At 41.6% G+C, this 14,023-nt stretch overlaps 1 long non-coding RNA gene across 1 annotated transcript; it reads left to right on the forward strand.

Moving 5' to 3' along the window:
* The first annotated feature begins 11,383 nt into the window (after window positions 1-11,383).
* LOC148534892 (uncharacterized) lies at window positions 11,384-13,193 on the forward strand. Its single transcript, XR_015876521.1, has 2 exons — window positions 11,384-12,884; window positions 13,072-13,193. It is a non-coding gene; the product is annotated as an uncharacterized LOC148534892 (long non-coding RNA).
* The last annotated feature ends 830 nt before the right edge of the window (window positions 13,194-14,023 follow it).

Consider the following 14,023-nt stretch of genomic DNA (forward strand, 5'->3'; position numbering starts at 1 on the left):
GTTGCTTTGGGCAACATTACTTCTAAAACTCACTTCTAAAAGCTCTCACTTTAGTAAATTTACCCCATAATCTTGGTTATGGAAGATACATATACTACTTCTATACCATATATATAACAAGTAGGTTAAGTAGAGAATGTATTTTAATTTTGCAGTCCGATCTAATTTGTAGTTATCATTAGCAATAGGTAGCAATACATTGGCCTTTTGTAAAGTGGTGGTTAAGTTCATAAGCACAGCTGTGTAATATAATTCATAAATCATTTACTACTAATGTTAAATTTTCAGTTTTACTTACATAATTTACTGCTTTTTCTCTATGTACTCCTGGCTGTCATTATATAATACTGTAGATAATCTTATGGGACATGACTTTCCTGCCCTTCAGGCTTAAAGGACAATTCTGCCATATAATAAACCATTAAAAAAAATATTATCCCCTCACTCTATGGTGGGGGTCTGTCCCCCTTGAAAACCATTCCTTCATGTTGTGGGGATAGCTGATGGATTCTGGTCTCAATGTACAGAGATGGCCACAGCAGAATGTAATGTTGGCTGGTCTCCAGTTACTGCTAACATCCCTCCAATTTAATGACATTTGAAAGTCCTGTATCCAATATGGCCACTAGGTGGCCTGAAATGTGACAGCAATACGTAGCAGGAAGCAGACACTACATTGTACTCCCTTGCAGCAAAGTCTGCACATCTATACTTTTATTTTAAAGCTCAATTTCTCCCAGGGCAGAAGGAGGGAGGGGGGCGGTCTCATGTAATTGGTAAGTGGGATAGTTACGTTAATTTTACAATACTTATTATAAAGTGGAATTGTCCTTTAAGTGACTAATTTAACTTAAAGAAATTGATGGAGAAAAAGCGCTTGCTGGTTTGTAGACCTTTATTGACCATTTGATTAATTACCCACATGTTTAGTAGACAATATTCTTATTGTTTTAACTCCAGTAATGTTCTGCTGCTGCTGGATGAGAAATTTAAATATGAATTTCACTTCTCTCAGAATGGAATTCACCAATAAAGAACAAACTTTTGATGTTGACTACTGAATAAGAAAAAACACAAAATGACATTTGTCAATTAGAAAAATGCAGTTTTCCACACACATACAACATTTCCACGTATTTTACATAGTTTAATCACTACCTTTCCAATTCTTGTAATTCTAAACCAAGCTTTCATATTTACTAAAGACAATACATTGGGGTAGATTCAATTAGTCGTGCTTTGACTCACACGGTGTGTTCCTACAGGTAAAGTGTCCAGAGCCATTTGACTACAAACCCAGAACAACCTGCAAGCAGCCCTTAGCAACAGTGAACAATATCTTCTCGCATTCTCTGGAGATGTGAGCAGAAATAAGCATTAACTGATGCCTCGGGGCAGCTCATTGGTTGATCAACGGCCTGTGTTATAGCTCCAAGCATTTTACCCATTGGAACAGACCCCGCCACCCAGCCAGAGCTATATGAATCTGCTCCATTGCCTAGGTTTACAGAAGTATAATGAAAACATGCAGAAATGAAACCAGCAATAATCGTTATAATGCGCTTTTGCAATGTGGGATTTATAAGTTTAAATATAGAATTTAAACTTTATTATATTACCAAGAAGCTTGCTTACTTTTATTTGACAAATCTGTTAATATTGTGATATAGTCCATATCAACATGTATACAACCTCTTCTTATACCTGTTATACTTTTTTTTGTTTTGTGTTTTGTTTTTTCATAAACAATTCTACGTCATTTTTATTGAAAAAATATTTTTCTGTCCAGGTTTCCTGGCTATATATTGTACTTACTGTTTAGCAAATGTGGATATTAAGGAGGGATGGCTTGAATGTGCAAGTTGAATACAATTTCTCCTTTGTTATTCAGGTTTTATTTCATATTTGTCATCTCTTGAATGTGTCATTGTGGGTCAAGAGTCAGGATAGGGTAAATGTCGAGCTGGTTTTGACTGATGCCCTTTGTACCTGAGAATATAAAATACTTTCTAGTGAAACTGAAAGCTATACACAACCAATATTGGAATATTGGTGATGGAAAAGTTCTATTTATAACCTGACAACTGAACCAGTGTGTAAGTTGATGTTTGTAATGTTATTTTGCTAGTAGGTTTAGCTACTTATTATTTTGTATTAAAAGACTGGTACTGCACCTGATATTGTTGCCCCAGGGAAAAGCTTTGTTAATAAATTTCTTTTTGTTTCCATTACTGTCTACTATATTTTTATTCCTCATATGGTTATCGTTATATTTGGTGAGCAGTAATGTCATACATGTAAAATATGGGATGTACTCAAGAGGTCTCTATGCCGATGCTGAAATCCCGACAAGGAAGTTAAGATAGGGGTCGAAATACCGATGCCTATCTTAATCCCAATGCCGGAATCCAGAAGGACGCATGGCCGAACGAGATAAGGTCAGGGCGCCCATCCTGTTAGCCGCGGGGGGGGGTTAGGTTTAGGACAGCTAGCGGGGTTAGCGTTAGATTTTGGGGGAGGTTAGGGTTAGGTACCCTAGGGGGGAGGGTTAGGTTCAGGCACCACAGGGGGGTTAGGTTTAGGCACTAAGGGGGAGGGTTAGGTTTAGGCACGAAGGAGGGGGACTTAGGTTCAGGAACTAATGGGGAGAGTTAGGGTGCGGGGTGGGGAGGGTTAGGGGGGAGGGTAAGGATACTTACTCGACCCCTGACAGGATACCAACCATCGGGATGCCGCTGTCGGTATTGTGACAGGAGGCATCCTGTTAGCCGGCATAACATACCGATTCTGTTAAATATATCCATATATATATGGTGAGCTGTAATCAGGGCCGGTGCAAAGGTGTTCAGTGCCCCCCTGCAAACTTTAAATTTGCGCCCTTCCTACCATTTTTTATGAAAGGACAGAAAAAAAGGGTGTGATCTCACAAGGATGGGATGTGGCCACACAATAGTACCCCGAATTCAAATTACGCCACACAGTAGTGCAATCTTATTCACATTACACCGCACGTAGTGCCCCTGAGTTACATTACAACACATGGTAGTGTCCATATCCCGACGCCTGTCATTAGACCTACGCCGGGAGCCCGACACCCAGCTTACCGATCAAAGGTAAGCAGGGAGTCGGGTGCGGACAGCCGCGCGGGGGGGGTAGGATTAGGTTAGGGACTCCCGGGGGGCACTTAGGGTTAGGCACCCCCCCTGGAGGTTAGGGTTAGGCAGGGGAAGGGGGAGTTAGGCAACCCCAGGGGGAGGTTAGGGTTAGGCACCCCCCGGGAGACTTCGGGTTAGGCTGCGGGAAAGGGGTGTTGGGGTTAGGCACTTAGAGGGGGGTTAGGGTTAGGCACTTGGGGGGAGGGTTAGGCACCCCTAAAGGAGGGTTAGGGTTAGGGGGTAAAAATAACTTAGTTAATACTTACCTTTCTAGCTTCGGGATCTTCACCCCTTCCGGGCTTCCGCTGTCGGGATTAGAACCGCCGGCCATGCAACCAGCGGTAAATCATACTGATTCCAGTGTAATACCACAGAGTAAAAAAAACATGAATACTGTGTCAAAAGATAAATGACATAATCAACGGTTTAATATATTAAAGAGAGAAATATTTGCTATATTGCTCTTAAAATAAAAAAATACAATAGTATAAACACATATAAAATACATCGGTGTGTAGCACAAATATGAGATCTCAAGAGATACAATATGTCTGTATTTGAATAATAAAACCAGTTGTCAAAAACCAGCCTTGAGATTCTGTAGTGAACTTTGTCTGCATCTGTTTCTCTCCTGCTCCTCTGTTTCTTGCTCTTCTACCCCCCCTCTCTCTCTCTCTTTTTAGACTTCAGTACCTCCTCCTCAGTGGGCTGACTAAACACTGGCTGCAGCATGTGCAATGCACTGTGTTTGCCTGTGTTCCCAAAGCACCTTACATACATGCACACATGCCTGTATTGTGTTTTCAAACTTTAGTGAGGGCTAGTGTAATTATCGTATTTGCTTAGGAGGGGAGAAGGAGCAGTGTTGCAGGGTGCTCAGAGTGTGTTGAATTTTTTTTTCAGAAGACTCAGCGATAGGCACCAACGTGATGACATAATTTATATCAGCATTTTATTTTATTATATAGATTATCTTTAGCATTGCTGTGTTTCTTTTCATCATACTATTGTACTTTTTGGGACATCTTCGCTTTTTCTTCTTTATATCTGGATTGTGCATCCCTGTATGCCATTTCCTTTCTTCTTAACTGTTTGTTTAATTGTGGATAATGCTGTGATGTTGTTACTGGTTAATTTTCAAGACCATAAGTATGTGTTAAGTAAGTATTGGAAATATCAGTGTTTGGAGACTGTAGATGTACAGTATGTTATGTGAGAAGTCTCAGGAAGTGACATAAATGACACTGGAAGGAGGAGTCTCTCCAACTGCCATTAACTGCCAATTTGAATCATTTATATCAGTAGTCAACTTTCTAATATAGATTAGCATAACTTCTATAAATGTATTTTTCTGCTACTGTCCCAAAGCAAGCTACTACCACCATATGCCACTTCTGATGGATGCCATTAATAGCTCCTTAGATCAGAGTTGGGTATCACAGGAAGAAATTATATTTGCAGTGGATATTTGAGACATGGATGCATAGCAAATTAGATGTATAAATATATATGGAAATGTTTAGCAGTAAATAAAGAGCACGCCAAGGACATCAAAGGGATCCAATTTTTTAAGATGGAAAAACAGGAAGACCAAATCGAATGATTTCAATGAAGACATGCCAGATCACTTGTATAAATATAAGGAAAGTAGGCCACAGATGTTTCTCAACTACTTAAAAATACAGTAAATTGCATTTTACACAAGTAAATGTTTGTCCCAATGAAAAGAAGCTATTCATAACAAAAATGTGAGCTAACTGCCATTAAGAAACAATAACAGTCTCTGGGAGCTATTATTTCAGAGAGCCTAAGAATACAAAAAAGCAGTAATCCAACAGAATACTAGACTAATCAGATGTACTGTATAGACCAGATAAATAGATAATAATGCCATCATGCTACCATAGTTGGAGGTTTATATTCCTTTAGGGGCACAGGGAAAACACTTTACTGTACCCAAGTACACCTCACCAAACATCAAGCGATCTTACAACTATGGGCCTGATTCAGATTTGGGAATAGAGGGCCTGATTCTGCAAGGAACGCAGTAGTGTATATGCATGCAATCGGCCAATTGTCGCGTTCTGCGCATGCGTATACTAGCCACTGCAATTGGGACTGCGATTGCAGAGGTTACACAGACCCATGGCAGAGTGATTGACAGGAAGTGCCGTTTGTGGGTGGTGATGGGGGGGTGGTCGGGCAAACGAGGGCATGCCAGTTCGTTGGTACGGCGTTGCATGGGCGTGCATAACTTATCCACTGCGATACCAGATGCCACCTGAGGCTTCATAGCGTGCGCTGAAGTAAGCAATTCCTGAGTGAGGTCTGACCTGCCCTAACTGGGCGTATGAGTCCAATGGTGCTCAATGTTATCGACTATTTTGCTATGTTGCCCAAGCACAGTGGCATCCTTACCTGACATCGCACCTGGTGCGGGCCTGGACAGGTATCCTTCACTGCGTGCGGTGCAGTGTAAAATTAGGGAGCGTGGCCTAGCGGTTGGGGAATGGCCTAGCAGGTGGGGGCGTGGCCTGGCTGGTGGTAGCGTGGCCCCGCGGGCCGAACCCCGTTTTTTGTTAAACCGGGGGTGCTGGAGGTGCAGGCTGCCCCCGGGGACCAGTCTTTTTGAGTGCCGGCTCCCTCACTTTGCTAGGAGCCGAGTGCTGCACATAATGCAGCACCCGGCTCCTGTCACTGAGGGGGAGCCAGCACTTTGGTGTCACCCCTCAGCTGGTGACACCCAGTGCGGCCCTCACCACCTGCACCCCCCTTGTGACGCCAGAGCCCAAATATACGGATGTGAGTAAGGGGAAGTAGGCATCCTTATGTCAGGCTGCAATTGTAATGCGAAAGCAAACATTTACATATCACTGCTGATATTAGCAACTGTGTTGCGTGTCTATAAGCAGAATAGCGATCCATGCTGAATCAGGCCCAGAGTAAGATATAGCAAGTAACTGTGCATCTTGGATAAACCATGCTGCACTGCAGGTGGGCAGATGTACAATGTGCAGAGAGGGAGGGATTTGTCCAAACTGAAATCTAAGTTGCAGGGTATAAATAAAGCTGTCCAGCATGTGTGGGCTACATGCAAAAGCAGCCAGTATTTATCCCACGTGCAACATGGTTTGTGCAGGTACACAGTTATTTACTGTATTTTACTCTATTCCCAAATCTAAATCAGGCCCTATATCTGAAACTCAGAGCTTTCACAAGAGACCAGTACAAGGCAAAACCAAACAACAATGTTTTCATTGAATCTAATACCCTGTCCATGTAGTGTCACAGTAACTTATTAAATTTACATGATTATTTTGTTTCACTATATGTCCTTATCATTATTTATTTAAAACTTAGGGGTTGATGTATCAAGCATTGAAAAGAGTGGAGAAGTGTGACAGTGGAGAAGTTGCCCATAGCACCCAATCAGCTTCTACGTATCATTTAATCTAAGCTGATTGGTTGCTACTGTATGGGTAACTTCTCCACTCTTTGCACTGCTTTTATGCTGTTGAGTGCCCATAGATACGTTTTTACAAATGACCAAGAGCTTCGGGATATTCCGGAATTATTATCGGCGAACCAGGAGAAATCACACATTCCCAAAATCTCCAATATGAGAAAGAGCATTAATTCAATAATCAAAGCAGTGGTATAAAATGAAGAGGGAGCAGAGTATGGAGAGTGACATATCTCTGCATTATGGTGTAAGAAGCCTGTAAGGAGACAGTCAACTATTAGATATCTAAGAAGCCAAATAGTGTTACATAGATAACAATGAGTGAATTATACCCTACCATGGGCCCCAAACTGTCACGGCTCTAAGATTTATATTCGTAAATATTAAGTTTCCAATAACAGGAACACAGAGGAACAAACAGGACGGGATGTACTAAAGGGGAACCCCCCCCCCCACCCGAAGATGCAGTTTTCGGGGGTTTTACCGCATACCCCATATGTACTAAACACCGGAATGCAATGCATTCTAGTACTTTGTCCTATTGGGTAACACCATCTTCAGGTGGCGTTACAAAATAGAAGCCTATGGGCTTCTTTTCGGGATGCCTCTCCTGAGAGGGATCCATTCGGATCCCTCCCATCACCCCCCATATGCGCAGAAGGACGCCAGAGGGACATCTGGGTATTAAACCCAGGAGTCCCTCTCTCTTTAGCCATCACAAAGGACAGCTCTTATCGGGAGAGCTGTCCTTTGCGATATTCTAGGTACATACCATGGTAATCAAGAGAGGCGGGATGTATCGCATCGCAGATGCAATGCTTAGTACATCCCACTTGTATCAAACCTTTAAATACAGAAGTACCCTACAGAGAATCAGGTAGTAGCGCAGTTCAGGAATTAGCCAGGGATCAAAGCCAAAGAGAGTAGCTGTCTGCTTATATAAACCTCAAATAAACATCAGGGTGATGGCAACTAAAAACAAGTATCAGGTCTTTAGGCTATTCCATGATGCAGGTTTACACAGTTGAGATGAAAAGGTGTAGCAGGTTATTAACTGAGACGGTGGCTCACCACACAGAGGGTCTGTTTCAGACCCGGTCGCAAAAGCGGAGCGCTTGCAACCGGGTCGATGGTGGCCCAGAGCGCATGTGCATGACGGAGCTGGCTCCGTCGTGCGCATGCACGAGACCCGGATAGCAACGGCCAATCCGTCGCTCCGGGCCTTCTACCAAAGGGGGCGTGCTGTCGATGTTGAGTGACAGCACGCCCCCTTTGGTGGGCGGACCGGGGAGTGGCTGCCCAAACGGAGGTGTTCCCATGTGAACGCCTCCGTTTGGGGGCGGTCCCACTGACATCACGAGTGATGTCAGTGGGAGAGATTTCGGCTCTGTTAGAGCTGAAATCTCTCTGGGGCATGTGGCAACGAGACCCTACCACAAGGGTCTCGTCGCAAGCCCAATGGTCGCGATGGTCTTGACCATCGCGACCATCTTCCTGGCCGCTCGCATAGCTGTGCGCTCTGTCAGAGCGTCCGGCTCTGAATCAGGGCCTGACTGCACTGCTTGTTGGCAGTTCGGATCCAGGTGAAGCATCTGTGACAAGTTGGGAAATATACTTGATCCCAAACAGCAACCTTTACAGGTAAGTCAGGGCCTGATTCAGAGCCGGACGCAATTCTTTGCTCGCTCGTACGCATTCGATGGTTTCCAACCGCGCATGCGTCCGGTTCTCACTGCACATGTGCGGCCATATCTTTGCGGTCAGTTTTCTTTTGCTTGTATACACAGCGAGCAGGAAGTGACCTATGTAATTTGATTGACAGAAAGGTCCGTTTATGGATGGTGACGGGGTGGAGATTGGAAAACGCAGGCGTGTCATGCCATTAATTATCTTGTGCGAGCGCAATATTTGAACGGAAGTTGTGATACGTCACTGTGTGATCCAGTTTCCATTCTGACTGCTCGTTCAGCTTGTGGTAGGGTATTGGATCTCGCAAAGACGATCGTGTCTTCGTAGCTCCCTTAGCGAATCGATGATTTGCTATTCTCCTGAATAAAGCACCAATCACATAATAATTGAATCACTTGTTATAATGTGATTTGCAATGGCCCTGATTTATTAGCTAAATTTGGAACGCATGTTGTGATCCTATTTGTTTGTATGTTTGGAAATTACAACAGCAATCACCTAATAAATGTTTCATTTGTTATGTTATTTAAATGTGATTGATTTCTTTGCTATATTTCGTACACATGTTGTTGGCACATTTCCTTACTTATTTTAGAGCACAACACCAATCACCTATGGTTTTTGTTTTTTTTTACGTTTAAATACACAAAGATAATCACCTACTAATTGCTTAGCTTGTGTTATTGTTTACTTACCTGTTGTTTTTTTTTGGGGGGTGGAAATATTTTAGTATATGATCTTTATCATGTATTTAAGTATGTTTGTTGCAGTCCCTTTTACCCAGTTGATAAAGAAATTGGAAACATTTTTTTTTTGTTGATTTTGCCAAAAATTTTATTAATGTCATTTTTACAAATAATAATTTTTTTTTGGGTCAGCCAAAATGGAAAATATTGTCATTTGCACAAATGACAATATTTAAATTTTAAAAATTCACAAGAAGGGAGATGGAGGTTTTGGTGTGCACAAATATGGGGCAAACACAGAGATGGATTTTGTGGAAATTAGCCAGTGCTGTCAACGCCTTTTTGTCCGCTTGGCCTGGTGTTGCTGGGAGCATGACTTTGTCCGTGTGCTCCTGCGCCTGGCCTGGTCAGAGGTAGATGTTGTTGCCTCTGGCCTAGGCATAGTGCTAGGGACATTTTGAGGAATGGCCGATGTTGTGCCAGAGGTGGAGGGCCCTGATGTTCCATCAGGAAGGGAGGGCGGCTCCAACATGCGCAGGCGGACGAGCTGCTCCAGGGCATTTGCTATTCTCACATTGGCCGCAGCATTTTGGCCGCAGATTGGCGTCCATCCTCATCAGAATCTCGGTGTTCTTATCCATTTTTTCATTGAGATCTGTGAGGAGGGCCACTGCCTGCGAGGGGGAATGCCCTGGACTGTCTGCCACAGGGTCCCCAGCAGGATATACTGCTTCCTCCTCTGCAGAGCCAGCAGATCTACTGCCGCCAAAGCTCACCTCTGGAGCAGACTCGTCCTCTTCTGTGCCTGTGTGGAAAAGATAGAAAAATAATGAAATTAGTAAATTAGAAACTTTACTTCTACATTTTTTATCTAATTTTCCAAAATTTTTACCTGCGGCAACATGTGGAGCCGCAAAGTCTGGCATCTCTGTGTCCATGTTGGACACGCCAAACACCTCCTCTTCCTGCACACACCCCTGTGCCAGCTCCTCAAAATCTGTTAGCTCCAATGACACAGGGGTTGGCCCACCACCTGTCCCCCCTGCATGCCTAGCCCTATCTGCCAATTTTTGTTTTAGCGGATATTTGAAGTCGCTCCATCTGTTGTTAAAAATGTAGGGTTAGATTTTTTCATAATTTTAAAAAATTGGAAATAGGTTACAGCATTTACGTACCGGCGTTTCACCTCTTTGGTTGAACGGACAAAGTCACCAACCCCATTGACAGCACTGGCTATTTCCTCCCACAGTTTCCATCTCTGGGTTGCACCCATATTTCGGGGTGCCTCTGCCAGGTTATCAATACACTTTTGCACCAAAGCCTCCATCTCCTTTCTTGTGAATTGAGGCTGCCTTTTGTGTTTGGCCCTGGCCTGGGTACTAGGCCCCGCAGCCTCCTCATTCTCAGTCTCAACACCTTTCAAAAAAAATTTAAATAAACATTTTTTTTTTTTTTTTTTGGTGGTAACTTTAATTTTGGAGCTACTTACTGTGAGGTCCTGGATTTTGGCTTTGCTGCTGTTCAGTGGACATGATTAAACCCTTGAATTCAGCAAACCCATTGTGGGCTCTCGTGATGTTTTTATAGATGCATGTGCATTATACGGGCCATCAATTGTGCGTCATTGATTTGAGCGGGAAAGTTCGGTCTATTTAAGGCTTTTTTGTGGCCTTGTTTCAGGGTGGGTTGTTTGGAGTGGTTGTCATTGGAGTTCTTGGCGTTTGAGAGTGAGTCGGAGTAGTAGTTGTGGTTGTTGGAGGAGAGTTTGGAGGTTTTTGGGCGAGTTTTGTTTTGTTTGGTTATTTTCTTTCGCATTTTTGCGTATTTTTTCTTTCACAAATATTTCTTTTTTGGTGAGGTGAGTTTTTGTGAAAGAATTTTTGGTCGATTATAACTAGCAAATATTTTTAACATTTTTAATGTTAATATGTGTTGACTTTGCTTTTCTTTAGGTTTTTTTTTTTGTTTGGTGTTTTGGATAACATTTATTTTGGTGTTATCGTCTTTGTGTGGTAAGTGTTTTTAGTCATACATTAGAACCCGTTATTTTTATAATTTTTCATGTTTATTTAAGGGGTCACACTATGCAGATAGGTGTACGTAAAAACATGTTGTTTTTTAAATGTTTTTTTTTTCCTGTCTGTGGGTTAAGCGTACCATTAAGCGTTATTTTGTAACCTGTATTGCGTATAGTTTGTTCATCTCCTGTCTGTGGGTTAAGCGTACCATTAAGCATTATTTTGTAACCTGTATTGCGTATAGTTTGTTCATCTCCTGTCTGTGGGTTAAGCGTACCATTAAGCGTTATTTTGTAACCTGTATTGCGTATAGTTTGTTCATCTCCTGTCTGTGGGACAAGCGTACCATTAAGCGTTATTTTGTAACCTGTATTGCGTATAGTTTGTTCATCTCCTGTCTGTGGGTTAAGCGTACCATTAAGCGTTATTTTGTAACCTGTATTGCATATAGTTTGTTCATCTCCTGTCTGTGGGTTAAGCGTAAATTACAATTTTCATGTAAAATCCTACAATAACTCAACATCATCTGTGTAGTGCATGCATTATTTATATTTTAGCCTTAGCCTGTCATCTTTTTGTGAAAATTTTTACATTATTTATATGGAAATTCTAATTCGTAGGTTTACTTCAAGATGTCACTGCCCAACCCTGTAAGATTCTTCTTAATGTGAAAAAAAGATAAGTATATTTTCACATTGTTAAATTTTGAAAAAATAACTACATTGTCTAACATTTCAGATTGATGTTGGGCGAATTATAGTGGCGATGGTCCACGACCCCGACCAACCTGAACATCCTCCTAGGTGTAGGCCTCGTAGGCGTGCAAGGCCCTAGATATTTAGAACACGTGTCACCCTTTTTGGAATGCCTGATGATGTGGTCTTAAGGCGTTACCGCCTACCACCCCAAATCATCCTAGACATTCTTTCATTAATAGAGAGTGATCTTGAAATTAAAATCCAACAGCAATACCACCACTTACACAGTTAATGTCGGTGTTACATTTTTGCGCCTCAGGATCCTTCCAGACCACAGTCGGCATCATTGCGGGAATTTCCCAATCCTCCTTTTCAAGGATCCTGAGGCCGGTAATGGATGCCCTATTTAAGCACATCCATCATTTTATTAATATGCCATTGGATATGGGGTCCCTTAATGTGGTTAAGCAGAAAATTTTCGAAATTGCAGGCTTCCCACACATCATAGGGGTTGTGGACGGCACTCACATACCACTTCAGCCTCCAGCAGCACTGGAGGCAATATTTAGGAACCGAAAACATTTCCATTCAATGAATGTAATGGTGGTATGTGATGCCTCCCTCCAGATCCTGTCCCTGAATGCCAAATTTCCAGGAAGTGCACATGATTCATTTGTCATCCGGCAATCAGGGCTTTGGCACAAATTAAACAACCTACAAGCTGGTGATGCGTGGCTTCTGGGTTAGTGGTACCCTTAATTAAAAAAAAAACACTGTTGACTTAGAAATGGTACTGATGGGTTTTTTTTGTTCACAGGAGACAGTGGTTACCCTTGCATGCCCTGGCTGCTCACTCCTTATTTGGTTCCTACACCAGGGCCACAAAGTCAATATAATTCCGCACTTACTGCCACCAGGCAGGTGGTGGAGCGCTGCATTGGCCTTTTAAAAGACCAATTTAGATGCCTCCACCACTCTGGTGGCAACCTCATGTATTTGCCGGCTATGGTTTCCAAAATTGTGGTCCTGTGTGGAATATTTCACAACATCGCCATAAGGAGTGGTGTCCCAATGCAGCCAGAGGATGCTTTGCCTGAGGATGGCCCCCCAGAGATTGGTCGGAGGAGAGTGTCTGGGGGGGCCATGCGTGATGAGGTAGTGGCACGTTTTTTCAGGTAATTTATTTCAAACATTTAGTTAATCAAACATCTGTTGTTGTTTTTTTGGACTGTTAAATTTCCAATGTGGTCTTTAATTTTCTTCTCTTTTTTTTTACCAACAAATAAACAACCTGCATACTACCTGAAAATAAACGACAAATATATACCAAATTGGGATTTGACATCTGGACAAATAAATTAGTACCATGAATTGTGGAAACATGTTGGCATGCTACATCTACAACCAGTTCTTGATGTCCTTTTTTTTGTAAATGTATATTATGGGTGGTTGTGTTGTGTTTATTAAATGTTTGTTTGGAAAAATGTGTTTGTTTTTATTTAACAATAAGTTACTCTAAATTTTTGTTTAGAAAAAATGGGACAATAGCTGCTTAATTTTGTCCCAAGTGAAAACTGTTGAAAAAGTGCCTTAAATTTATTTTAAGGAATTCACTTTTTACACTGGTTTTTTTTTGGTTTAAATTTTATTTTAAATTTTGGGAATAACAAAAGGTATTCTGGCTAAGCAGTATGGAGGCAAAGACTAATACAAACACGTTTATGTAAATGTATCCCTAAAGAAAAAAAAATGTGTGTTAAGGAATTTTGAAAAATTCATATTAAATGTAATGGTATTAAAATGACCACTTCCCAAAATACTTGGAGTTCCCAAATATTACTTTTCAAAATGTCAAAACACATTCCAAAAATGCAAACTTATTATTTATACAGGGATTACAATGTTAGAGGCAAGGAAAGAGACGTATGATCCATTTTTGTTTGTTTATTTTTGGGGGCCTCCTTAAGGCCAACGAATGGTCCAAACAGACCAGGATTCTGATAATGTGGCCACGCAGATGCCCAAGCTCCTGGAAGACTGCATCAGTCTGCATCTGTGCCTCTGTTGAAAGAGAAATGTGTGTATTACTAAAATGTAGACATTAATATTTTTGAGAATGGTCATTAGGATTAACATATAAAATAAGATAAGATACCATGCAAAATGGGGCAAACATTTCACATTTATTAAAAAAAACTCCACATTGTAAACTTTAAAACACAAAGCAAATGTTTCAAAAAACCAAAAATGGTTAGAACTAAAACATTTGCATATGAAGTAAGCCTAACACAAGTTGAGAATGTTAAAATTAATT

The sequence above is a fragment of the Taudactylus pleione genome, unplaced genomic scaffold (genome assembly GCF_031769625.1).
Source record: "Taudactylus pleione unplaced genomic scaffold, aTauple2 ptg000062l, whole genome shotgun sequence".
In the NCBI taxonomy this organism is placed as follows: domain Eukaryota; kingdom Metazoa; phylum Chordata; class Amphibia; order Anura; family Myobatrachidae; genus Taudactylus; species Taudactylus pleione.